Source organism: Mustela putorius, unplaced genomic scaffold (genome assembly GCF_011764305.1).
Source record: "Mustela putorius furo isolate JIRA1106 unplaced genomic scaffold, ASM1176430v1.1 tig00000095_pilon_pilon_pilon, whole genome shotgun sequence".
NCBI lineage: Eukaryota > Metazoa > Chordata > Mammalia > Carnivora > Mustelidae > Mustela > Mustela putorius.
In genome coordinates this window covers 17775474-17788886 of record NW_025421280.1, presented here as the reverse complement: position 1 = coordinate 17788886, position 13413 = coordinate 17775474, and the positions used below count along the sequence as shown (strand labels likewise).

At 41.7% G+C, this 13413-nt stretch overlaps 1 protein-coding gene across 2 annotated transcripts in view; it reads left to right on the top strand.

Annotated features, from left to right (window-relative positions):
- CACNA2D3 (calcium voltage-gated channel auxiliary subunit alpha2delta 3) overlaps positions 1-13413 on the top strand; it is an 851905-nt gene that overhangs the window by 609076 nt on the left and 229416 nt on the right. The window lies entirely within an intron of this gene.

Here is a 13413-nt window from a genome sequence, read left to right as displayed (position 1 = left end):
AAAAGCCTGAGGTTGGGCAGGAGCAGAAAGGCCACCAGACTCATCTGTCCACTGTCTCCCTGCCAAGTTTGTCCCATCAAAGAACCCTCTCATGGCCAGTAGTTTGGGGACAACTCTGCACCCAAACATTTTGCTAAGAATTCTCAAATAATAGGTCAAGAGTAAGTTCAGCACATTCCTTCAAACACAGCATTCCAGGTCTTCCCTGAGGTTCTTTCCTAGGGATACAGCTAATGTGAATAATTTGTGAGACCCGGTGACTAAGTTTAGATGCTGGGCTGTTGAGTCAAATCTCTGAAGACTCGTGTGGGCTTCATTAATTGCAAACTCAATAGCTCCTTTGCTTGTCTCATTGCCTGTACCACCTGGAGAGCATTAGAGCAAAGTTCTTGCCAAAGCCAGACCCTTTCACTGGTCCTCATTGTCTGTCTGAGATGATCTGGTTTCACCACGTAGAATGTTCTCTGTCTAGTAAGAGTCCATGTGATTGCCCTGCTGGCTTTGCCGTGTCGTCCCCATGGCATGTCATTGTATCCTAAGGACAGTTACAGAAGAAAACATGACACATGATGCCTGCTGACTTGTTCTGGGATATTTCACAAACACAAGCAAGATTTCCAGAAGACACAGTGATTTCTGGGGGCCAGATGTGGGTTGGTTTGGTTTCAAGAGTTGAGGTAAGGCACCTCCCGGAAATGTAAGCAGTACCTCCCAAGCTTTCCAGTTTGGAGCAAAGATGATTTGATTCCTTCCCGTTGAGAGAGATAGCACAACTGCTCTACAAAAGACAGTCTGTTCAGACCATATGGACAACCAGAGGCCTAGAAATCATTACACAATTACTCAAATATATTTGAGATATTTAAACAAGGCGAGACATGCTAGTGTGTGACTTGGCTTGTGGTAATGTTTGATTACACTTCAGTGGCATCACAAAACGACTGAACACTTCATGAAAAGTTAAAGGATTTGAGGAGAACAACAGCTTCCAGAGTAAATATATGGTCAGAATTCCGCATTATCTGGAAGGATCAGCATCTTTAATAGGTCATGCTTTCTTAATTACCCACATTTTAAATTCCTTTGTAAAGAGACTTAACGAAGTCAGTGCCTAAAACTGGACCGGCCTCAATGTACTGGCATTTATTCATCAAGTTTCCAATGATCCATATACAGAAGCACTCTGTCGTAGAAGATTCCTCATGAATTTGAGGTGCTGTCAGCCATGGGATTTTTAAAACAAGGTTCAAAACAAACCAACACAGGAATATGGTAAGAACAAAGGTTGCTGGGACATACGGTTCTTCAGTAGCACCTGGTTCCCTGCTCTCTTCCCTCTTGTCACTCACATCACATGCCATACATGTAGAAAGTTTGCAATTGAGGAGGATGCCCCAGTGCCTTTGCAAAAGACATTGAACTATTCAAGGACTTGCTGTGCAGCCCTCTGTCACAAGGAGTAGCTCTGCTCTCCACCCCTCGCAATTCCTCACCAGGGATACAAACTGTCTTTTTATTAAAACAGAGAAAGGTACTTACCTTAAAAATTATTAAGAGCCCTGCATGAAATGGTCTCAGAACTCCCTGGAGTCATTTCTGGGCAATTAAGCTCTTTGGAGAAGGAGTTTAAATATAATAAACCTTGGGGATCTGGGCTGGAAAGTGGTGGGCGGCTGAGGAGGGTCTCAGTGCAGGTGGAAGGCACCTCACCTCAGGACAGCTAGTCTCAGTGGCTGGTGGATGAGAGTATGTGCCTCTCACACCCTTCCCTTCTCCATCCCCAATGTTACTTCAGTGACAGTTGCAGAACACTCTTCTGGAAAGAAAGGTTCCTACAAGCATCAGCACCTGCCCCCACCCCCACCGCCCCTGCCGCCTCAAACTCATTGTCCTGCTGGTTGACCAGCAAAGAACATGGCGGGTGACATCCCAGCGCCACCCATTTGTGACCATGGGCAAGTTAATTGACTTCTTGAATCTTCAGGATTCTCTTTATTTAACAGGAACAATAGACTAGTTTTCCAGTTGTGTTATGAGACTAGAACTGGCCATATGCTAAACACTCATAAAACTTAAGAGTTTCCACGGCTATTTTCGTGTCTTGGCTTCTGATGCTTTCGAGCAGCAATCAAGGGAACATATGAGCAGATCCCCTGGGATGTGGTAGTCTGGGGAGTCTGCAGTGATTTGTGGTCCTGACTCAGGCCTAATGAATAATCAGGAGACAACAAAAGTGCTGGGAAGATACGTGATGCTTCTCTGGTTCACAAAAAACTCCGCGTTACCTGACTTCACCTTTTACGTGGTGTCAGAGGGAAATGCAGATTGGGCTTGAAACCCCAACAAAGTGAAGGCTTCCAGGGACAACTGTTTTGAGAACTTTCTTCCCAAAGCCTTTGACGTTACTCATAGATTTCACCCAGCCATGGACATGATTATGATGAGCCCCTTCCAAACCCAAGAGTTGTTGTTCCGGGGGTAAAAGGGAGGCACCTCCAGCTGTTATGTCTTTGGCCTGCTTTTCACATGAGGTCATGGGTGCATACATTGGACCATATGGTGTCTGCATTTGTGCTGTGTTTTTGTTGGAATCTCTCTTAGTATCATCTGCAACTGTTTTCTCCATAAATATTTTAAATAGTTATGTCTCCGTAAACATGCTTACTTTAATCTCTTAGCTGATCTATCTCTAAAAATGTCCCATTTGGGTATCCCTCATGTGTATGGTAGTCATTAATGATGGTTGGCTAGAAGTTATGGCTTTCATAATTCTGATATTTTGGGGGTCTTTCAAAACTTATCTTCTAACGTATGACTACTTTCTAGAACAATGGTTTGCAAAAAGAATTCCATTTTGTTTTTGCTGTGATTCCTTTCTAGAGTCTATAAATTTCAACCCTTGCTATCACCTTGGGATAACACTAACTGGTGATATGCCTCATCGGTATTAAATATTTTCACCAAATGCAGCGAAGTGTCCTGAAGTTTTGGTTAAAAAACCACGTAGCAATACAGACTTGTTGCCCTCAAGCCATCACGAGTCTGTTCTTTTTAGTGGAAACTGACCCACTTTCTCCAGGGGGGTTGATTGTCCTACATTGAACCATGAAGAAAGGTCCATATGTAAGATAGGTTTGCCTTTTTTTTTTCCCTCACATGGAACTTCTTGGCTTCTACAGAAATATCTGGGAGATCCCATTTTATGATAATGACACAGCAGAATTGCCCAAAGCCATTTACAAGCCTACATTCAGTTGCCATTCTTGGCACAAATAATCCATTTTTTCAAACTGCATATTCATTTAGATGGGTTTTGTCTATGGGAATGAAACCTGGGTTGTTCACCACACAGTTAATCACTGTGGAGTGGGACCTTGAATACTTAAAGGCAAAAATACTCTTGGGGGAATTCCAAATTTCACTATGTATAGGCGTTAACTTCCTCTCCCACCCCCATCGGGAACCCCTCTCCTTTCTGTTGTGCTGCCTTCCCACAACTTTTGGAGTTATGTCTGAGACCGTTCCGTGGAGGTTTCGAGAGTGCGCTGTCTGGCCCGGCACTAGATTAGTTAATATCAGTCTGAGAATTCTGAGCAGCATAAGCATTTTTCTCAAAACCGTAGTTAAAGAAAACCACATCTCTAATCCTGTTTGGGACAGCAATTGATGCATTCAGGGCTGCACAGTATGGCAAAACGACCCCTGTTTAATAGCCCGACGACATGTTTTGTTTCCTGTTAGGAATAGCTAACTTGCCTCCTTGAACAAACACAGCAGGGCTCAGGTCTGTTGCTCTATGCCTGCTGTGATACTCTGGGCTGCTTAACTTGTATGAGGACCCAGGAGTGCATAAATTAGCTTCTTAAATGGAGGTCGATTTGGGGGTTTTCTTTCAGGATGGAACTGGCTTATTAATATCCCCCCCCCCCGAGTGTCCATGGGATCCGGAATCCATTTGCATATTCTTTGTGTCCTTGTTTATATTATATTTAGGAGGAATAAATGGAAGCATTCATTTCCCTAAAGTTTTTCTTCCCTTTTTGCTTTTTTTTTTTTTTTTCCCCTCCCCTTCTTTCTTTCATTGGTCTCATGCCTTAGGTCCAAACTTGTGCAAGTAGAATCTGGCCCGTTCTTATCTCTGGGTAATCAGATTTCAGCAATTGTGGGGCATCATTTATCATTCTTCGCCTCATTTAACTTCTGTACTTTGAAATGTTGAATTAACTGTCATTGAAAATAGAAAATTGAAAGTTTGCAAAGCTGCTGTTTTCATAGGACTCTAGGTCTAGTGATTTTCCTGTTCCATTACAGTTATATAACCAGCAAAATCCGTGCAAATCAAGTGTGAAACTGAGAGGTGGTAACTATTTACATTTGGTTCTGGTTTATGACTCATTTGCTTTTACCTTTACTTGCTCTGTGTGTGAATTATTATATCTTGTTTTGATAACCCTGTTCCCCCCCTTATCATTTACTGTTTTATAGGAACATGTACAGGCATCTTTTATAGGCGTCCCTGAGCTGGGGCTGTTGTGATTGCCTACACCAAGTCTGTAAGATGGTAGCTGACACTTGAATTAGGAGATCCTCTCTGTGAATAAGGCCAGGAAGGAAGAAACCAGAACGAGTCTAGCCACTACAGCTCTCCCATGACTTGTGTGCTAGAACTCTGGAGACCAGAGTCACAACATGTTGCTGAACCAGAATGATGATCACAGAGCCCCATACTTTATTCCCCACTGTAGTTCTGTGTGGGTAGATTGGTGGCAGTCCAGATCAGCTGACAAAGAAGGTGTAGTTTGCCTGTTTCATATCCATGTGAGTCTTGGCCAAACCCTCACCCATGGCACTCTCCAGCACTGTGTTTGAGACCATTAGTATAGGCATGCAAGACCCCCAGATTCAAAGGGCATGGCTCCCAGTGGCAGAACAGCACGGAAGGACTGCAAACCCATATGGATTGGTGGGGGACCATGGAGTTCCATGCAGAAGCAGATTCACCTTTCTTGTTTGAAAAAGTTAATTGGTTAATTTTAAACTCATAATGTGTGTTTACTTGTATATCTGGAAAAAATGTTCAAGTTTCATCACATTTTCATATAAATTGGAACTTTCATAAGATTTTATAACAAGGATAAAAGCAAGGTAAGAACCAGAATTCAATTATGAAAAGATGGATATATATATATATATATATATATATATATATATAGTTTAGTTTTTAGCTTTTACACTGTTAGACATGAAAATTGGTTTAATAAAAACCAAAACAAAATGAAAAACTTCCAAGAATACATTGCTAGTACATATGAAGAACTTACATACTTGCATGTTTTAACCCAGTAATCCTCCTTCACAGAAGAATGTAACCTAAACAGATCAGTGACTTGCAATTTTACCTATAATGAGGAAAAGAAGAACCAACATATCCAGCAATAATAAAGTGGTGGAGAAAGTCACCCAAGTTCCAAAGGATGGGAAGCTATTATAAAATTGTGGTCAAAATGAAATTGAATAATTTAAGAACATAGTTTTAAAATCAGAATATAACATTTTATGAACAATATGTTCTTTGTGCGTGTGTGCGTGTGTGTATGCATATAGTTGTATAAAACAGTACTGGAAAGAAATACATAGGTGTGCCTCATAGTAGCTATTCCCTTCTGAGAGGAGAACAAGTATTTTGCTTTATTCTTTTTTTTTAATATTTTTTAAATATTTTATTTATTTATTTGAGAGAGAGAGAATGAGAGGGAGAGAGGGAGCCTGAGAAGTAGGAGGGTCAGAGGGAGAAGCAGACTCCCTGCTGAACAGGGAGCCCAATGCAGGACTCAATCCCAGGGCTCCAGGATCATGATCTGAGCTGAAGGCAGTTGCTTAACCAACTGAGCCACCCAGGCATCCCTATTTTGCTTTATTCTTAAGAGAGCTCTGTACTTTTCATACCCTGGGTGGGGAACATGTATTTTTATAAGTAACTAGTTATATTTATAATAAGAGTGAACTAAGCCTATTTCTCATAGTGAACTAAATGTATTACTCATAAATGGACAAATAAGGCTTAGCCTAATAATTGTCTGCTGAGCCTAACTCACATAAAAAACAAATGAAAAACTGGAAAAATCCAAACTCAGTTTTAAAAAACACATACAATTACATAGATTCTTGGTACAGATAGCTCTGAACAGAAGATATGCTGTCTTACATGTGACAAATCTAAAAGCACCTTTATCAAAACTCCTCATTTTCTAACAGAGAAATCATCTGTGATCTTTAGTCAAAGTCCCAGTCCACATGAGATCCTTAGAGCAACATGGACCTAACCTGGGTGGTCCACAGAAGTGCAGGGGCACGGTCGAACCCGGGGGCTACCTACCCTACTACAAACACCTCATTTGGAGGTGTCACCTGTCCTACTCATGGGTCAGTGCAGGGCTGGTCGGAAGGAAAGGCTACAGTGGCTTTCAAATGGGAAGAAGGGAGCAGACGAGTGACCTTTGCCTGGCTGCTATTTGGAAAGTACTGTTCCCACACAGTCCAGCCCTTTGTGGTGTGCACGAGTAACAGAATGGGGCTGTCCCACTCTTAGGGCAGAAGGAAGAGAGCCCAGTTGTCTAAGGACCAACTATAAGGTTGGCGGGAGGTGGAGTGGAGGCCCCACCCTGCCAGCCCTGCCTGGCAGACTTGGGCACAGGACGCTAACGCCCTGAGCCTTGGTTTTCTCCTTGTTGTAACATCCCCTTTACACAACTCTCCTGAGAAGCACATGAACAGTGCTTGCCAGGACCATCCATACTGAGTGGCCAACTGGAGGGGAAGCCGGTCATGGAAGGAGCAATGCTACTCATCATACTAGTAGTATATTTTGTTTAATAGAAACAAATTTGACATAAATAAATTAAGAATGGTTTTGAAACACTGAGGTAATCTGATGTTCTCAAAAGAAAAAAAAAAAAAGGAGTATTTTTGTTAAAGCCAAAAACCAAGAATTGACTTAAAGATCCCTTGTATCTCAATGCTTTCTTGTCCCAGACTTAATGTTTAATGTCTTGGGAATTCAAAGTCTTTAAAAAATTCTCATGGATTTAAGAGATGTGAATGTTTTCTACTATTTCTTTAAATCAAGCATAACTATAAAATATGGCTGTCTTGAGGTGTTAAAACAAGTCAAACCCTTCTCATAACATTACTAAAATGAAACTGCCTTTTCTTTTGAAAGTCAAAGAAACATCTGAGTAAAAACAATGAAATTTGAAGAAATTGTTTTTCATTGCCATTTTCTTAGCTCCCCCAAATAAATATATACACCCTTTTTTCTTCTACACAGAAAGGAAGGCAGAGGATTGAGGAGAGCTGTTTCACAAAGCCAATGAATTTGTCTGTGGTGGCATTAATGTCAGCATGACTTATGTCAAGCTTAGAGACTGTTTTGAAGAGGACATCAGAGGACACCTGATATTCTGATTTCCTTGTTTCTAGATGCCATTCCCCAAGGCTTGCTTATTGACCCAAGGGTGATCATGAGCTCAAAGGGTTGCTATTTTGAGAGTTCCTCTGTATTTATGGATAGATTTAGAACAACTGTATCTATCATGTGACACACTAAGATGTGTTTCCTCAAAGCAGCCCATGAATCTACCCCTTATTGGTCAAGACCCTGGAAGAGAGAGTATGATTTAAGGGATACCTGCATGGAATCTATTCATGAGGAAAAGAATCAGAGAACCCAGAAAGTGTGGGGTTCCATGAGGAAAGCATTTGTTTTGTGATTGCATTACTATGTTTCTGTGAGTTCTGTAAGAGAGAAGAAGGGAGAAGGTATGCACCATAAAGAACACCATTCATTTTGACACAGGGCTAATGAAACTCAGTGCGTTCATTGACTCATCCGGAAACCAAATCTATGTCAAAATGTAAACTATGCCAAGTCTATATGAAATCAATGCCAAATCACCATCAATGATATTAACCTGACTTTATGTGTCCTCATTGGTAGAGATTTCCTATGTGGCAGGTGTGGTACGAAAATGCCATGAATTACTCAAGAGAACATACACACACACAGACAAACACACAGACACACACGCCCGCGCTTGTGCATGTGCACCATATACTCATAGGCAGAGCCTTGCCTTTCTCAAGTTTTTTTTTTTAGCATAATATTTTCATACGCGCTATTCTCGTTTTTGCTGGCAGAATTTATCTACCTTATCATTTCTTTCCATTGCAATGAGATTTTAATGTTAATGAAGCAACTGCCTTTACAGTTTTGTTTTTTTTTTTTTTTCTAAACGAGTCCTGTATTTGTTGGGCTGGTCATAGTTCAGCTGCCCGATCCTTTTCCCAGTCATGTTATTCACTGGTCAGACCCCCAATTAATGGCTCTATAGTCATTACAAATCCTAATGTAGCCAGGTTCCTGGAGAACTGCAGGATGACTCTGTTCGAGCTTCCAGAGAACTCATGCCGGAGGGTTCGACTGAAATGACCCTCTGGGGTTAAGCCGGAGCAGTTGTGCAATCCTGCACAGCCACACGACCAACAAGTTCAAAAACGGAAAGCTAGATGTTTATCCCTTCAAATTAACTTGAAGGATTTTGGAAAACCCAGCCTAGTTTCATGAGGTAGAAAAATGTCAGGCGAAGGACGAATGCCATGGTATGGACTTTCTTTTTCCAGAAATGACTCACAGGACGGAACCACTTGCTGAGTCAGGAGCCCTTGTGTGCTTGGATTGGCCCCATCCATGTTGGCCCAAGCCTGGGAGGCAGTAACCCGTCTGCAGGCTGGGTGCGTCTGCAGCCTCTGTCCCTTCTTTCCCCGCCCCTTCCTCCCCGCAATTCCCTTCCCAGTCTGCTTCCTTCCTAACCTCCTTCCATTTCACAGTTACAGTAACCAGCCCACGCCCCACCCCAGCTGCTTCCTAAGGCCTTTTGTTGGCCTAGGAAAGCCACGATGTTCTATCATGGGATAAAGGAATCATATTTTTCTATTTTGTTTATGCAGTTCAAATGGAGAGATGGATGGAGTGTTCTAACTTGGAGCTCATCGGCTCCTCTCCCCTCCCCTAGAATGGTCCTGATGAGAGCCTCTGTCCTTGTGGGATGTGCCAGGAACTGTAGTGGAGGCTTTATATCTATAATTCTACTTAATCCTCCCAAGAACTGTGGACGATAGTCCTACTTTAGCAATGATTAGCGTGGTTCACTGCACTCCACGATCCTTAAGGCAAAAAAAAGAGGCCCCAGGAGAGAAAAGGACAGGCTTGCCCAAATCCTGGTACCACATCGCTGTGACTCCTTTTCCTCCTTGGGAAATTATAAAATAAATAAAAGGGCAGGACCAGAATCCATTCTTTCCAGGATCGTTCGCTGAGGGCTTCCTAGGTACCAGACCTATGCTAAATGCTCATCTTTGTCCTTCACAGAAAGGAGGTTGAGGGCCCAGTGATTGGGACAGGGCCTCTAGCATCAGATGGTCCAAGGCCTAAATCCCCACCCTGATGCTCTCTGAACGGGTGCCAGATCCTTTGTGCCTTTATTTCTTCACCCACCAGATGCTCATGGACACTTTGCAAGGTCTATGTCAGGGTTAAATCTGAGACTACAAAACTATAAAAACATTTAAAGCGGTGTTTAGTCCTAGCAGGTTGTGCTTGGGAGTAGATACAGATGGATGGGTGGGTGGATGGATGGATGGACAGACAGAAGGACGGATGGAGTGAAGGATGCATAAATAAAAATGACTCAATAAGTTCGGGTAACCTGCACTGGGATTTAATTCCAGATGCTTCTATAGCTGATTCTCCTCCCTGTGCTGTTTTCCAGAGAAGTCACAGTGTTCAACTAAGCTGTGGCATGAGCCTCTGTCCCTACCAGCGGCAGCGGCATGTAAGCACCAGCTGCTCAGAGACTCCTTACGGTCTCACCATGCAGGGGCAGGCCCCACACACTCAGATACTGAGCGAGGGAGGGAGGAGTGAGCAGAGGCCCCAGGACAGAAAAGGACAGGCTTGCCCAAATCCTGGTACCAAATCACTGTGACTCCTTTTCCTCCTTGGGCCTCAATTATAAAATAAATAAAAGGGCAGGGTCGGAATCCGTTCTTTCCAGGATCATTCGCTGGGGGCTTCCTAGGTACCAGATCCATGCTAAATGCTATGGATAAAAAGAAGGATCATTCCCCGCTTCTGCCTTTATAGTTTACAAGCCCTCCAGAATTTTCAGTTTTTCTTCCAGCGATGGTGTTCAGTGACTGCTGTATTAACAGTTTGCACAAATTCGGTCCTAGATGGTATCTTAGGTTGTAAAGTAAATATGATTATCTTTGTAGTAAAGTTTGAGAACATCTGGTTCCCATTTCCACTTCGTTAGGGAAGGTTTTATGGAGGAAGCGACGTTTCAGGGGGTCTTTAAACAGGGGGAAGGTTTTATTCCGGGGCCTTAGAGCTCCAAGAGTTGACTGTATGTTCAAGCATCTATTTGGGAGGTGTCTAAACCACATTTGTGAAAGTATAAATGCTCTGCTATACTGAGGGGTGGGGGCCAGTCATGTGTCGTAGCCCATCATGAATATTAGCCAAAATCCAGTGCCCTATGGTAATTTGTATTGTCATTATTCTGGGACGATCTTGAAATAAGCATGTTGTACCCTAATCACCAAACAAAGCAGTCTCCTAAAACAACTTTCAGATATGTCGATCTGTAATATTATCTCGCCCATGAGTTTCCTTACATAATGTGGCCATGGCCAAAGACCGCATCTCCCCTCTGTCTAAATGTTTCCTAAATAAAATGTATTCCCTGCTCAATGACATATCTCAGAAACGCTGGGAAGAGAGGAAACAACATAAAATCTTTCCCGAATAGTAACAACTTTATTAGAAAAAATTCATTCTGAGATTCTCATACGGATGTTCCAACATTATCCAACACTATCACTCACAAAGCTGTCTTCAGGTTGTTAAGAAGAGAAAGAGAGGGCAAACAATTGAGTTCATACAAGATACGAAGTTCAAAGAGGGAAATCTGTTTGCTTTTGAATTGAGACAACTTAAAATACAGTAAATCTCATAAGAATTTAGGGTCTCCAAATCTCAGATGTGAGTAATAATAATGATTCAGTAAGAAACGAATATGTCTTGGCTAAAAGCAAAATATCATTTATGAGCATCCTCGAGGACTGAGGACTGACCTTTACCAAGACAATCAAATGCAAAGTGAGGGGGAAATATTACTTGAAGAGTCGCGTATTCTTGTTTCTTCTAATTTTCCACTTTCTTCTTATTCTTCTACTTTCTACTTTGTAATGCCTTATATTATTTAGAATCCAGGCGTCTTCCACAAATGTTGAAAGATGCCAGTGCAAATGAGAATCTAAACAATGGTTGGTGTTCTCAAATTGTCTAGATTTTAAAGGGTCACAGTTAATCTGAGTGGCACCATAAAAGATAATCCACATTGCTTACATTGAAAGAACCAGATCTTCAATTAAAAATAGTAATGCCTGGGGGCACCTGGGTGGCTCAGTGGGTTAACCTCTGCCTTCGGCTCAGGTCATGATCTCAGTGTCCTGGGATCGAGCCCTGCATCAGGCTTTCTGCTCAGTGGGGTGCCTGCTTCCCTCTCTCTCTGCCTGCCTTTCTGCCTACTTGTGATCTCTCTGTCAAATAAATACATAAAATCTTTAAAAAAAATGGTAATGCTTGCTTTTTAAAATCTCTTACTATAAAGAACACCTAAAATGCTGATAACCAAAAATATGTTTATAGCTCAGAATATAAAAACTTTATCCTCATAGCATTTTCATGTCAAAGTATTAACATAGTTTGTTTAAAGAAGTATTTTGATCTTTATGCAAAAAGTTTTGTTTGAATAGGATTACTATTACTATTTATTCTAAGGCATTAATATTCATTGCAAACATATGCTGTTGGGTGATTTTATTTATAAAATGCTGTCTGTAGATGAAAATTAATGGGGATGTTCTTTCTGTTAAAATTTTCAACCATACAGAAAGGAGATTAAAGAAAAAAAAATCAAAGATACAGAGATAGACTACCAAAAATGATTTAGAAATCTTTTGGCTTTATCACTGGAACAAGTTATTCTTTCTTTCTCTTTTCATTTCAAAGTGGCTTTTTAGGTTATTGAGCAAATGTATTTTTAAATATGCATAGTTGTGTAAAGCCTGTCACTTAAAACTGACCACTATTGAAACAGCTAGTAAACTTCATGATTTTTGCTAACAACTGTGGAGATCTAAATGAGAGTAAAGTTCAGAGTCGGATGATGTTAACATCAGCCAAGCAGATAATGCTGATACAGTGCACAGATACTTTTCAAACATAAGGTGCACCAACAGGGTTTAGTTTCCACATTTCAGTGGCTTTCACTTGCTCTTCCTCTGGAGCATGTCTGCATCTCCAGCAGGTGTCTCCAGGACAGAAAATCAACACCCTTCTTTGAGTATGGCTGTTACTAGATTACTTTCCCTGGTCTCTGTTCAATATTGAAGATAAGGGATGTTGGGATGAGGGAAGGAGTGGGAAAATTGGGGGAGGGACTGTAGGTAGGCATCAAAAGGATAGGTATAAAGGACTTTTTGGTCTGGGAATAGGAGGGAAGGTCCAGGGATTTGTTCCTGTGGAGGGTCTTTACATAGCCACATAGTCTGCTCATGTGCCCTCTTCCAGGTCTCTGCTTCCCTGTTGCCCTCCCTGGTGCTCTCATTAATCTGCAGTTTTATTCTGGTGGCTTTCTACTGTTGGCCCTCCCCTTGCCACAGTGTGAAAACTGAAGGACCTGGCTGCCATCTGTTCCCATCTTGTTCCCTTTGCCCCTCATCATATGCTACCAAAAGAATGGCTCTCGGGAATTCCCAGATCATTGGTGAACTTAAACTCATGGAGAGAGCAAAGAGAAAACCTCCCCCTTCCTGCACTCCCTTGTCACATTCTCAGAACCTGCACACCTTGAAGAATTAACTTCTATTTAAAGATGTACGGAGCTGTGTTTTTTCACCTCTTGGTCCTTTTTTTTTTTTCTCTGTCAAGCTACAGGTTATTAACAGAACCATGAGTTTATATGGCCTGTCTTTTCTCCCTCTGGGTGGGGAACTAAGTGACATCACCTGCCTTTTAAGTATATTTTTATTGCTAACTAAGGCTATCCTCTGGAAAAGGCTCATCTTCCAGGACCTTGTGCCTGCAATTCATAGGAAGTGCCACTAGAGGGCGGCAGTGTCTTTTCATGGAGGGCAGGTTGCTTTTCATACCAGGTGTTGGAAGGAAGACACAGCAGAAACCCAGCTGTGTACTCACAAATTATGTACACATGTATCAAATATTTAAGTATTATGGTATACATTTATATGCTGTACTCCATTAACATAGTCAATATGTTGATTGACTTT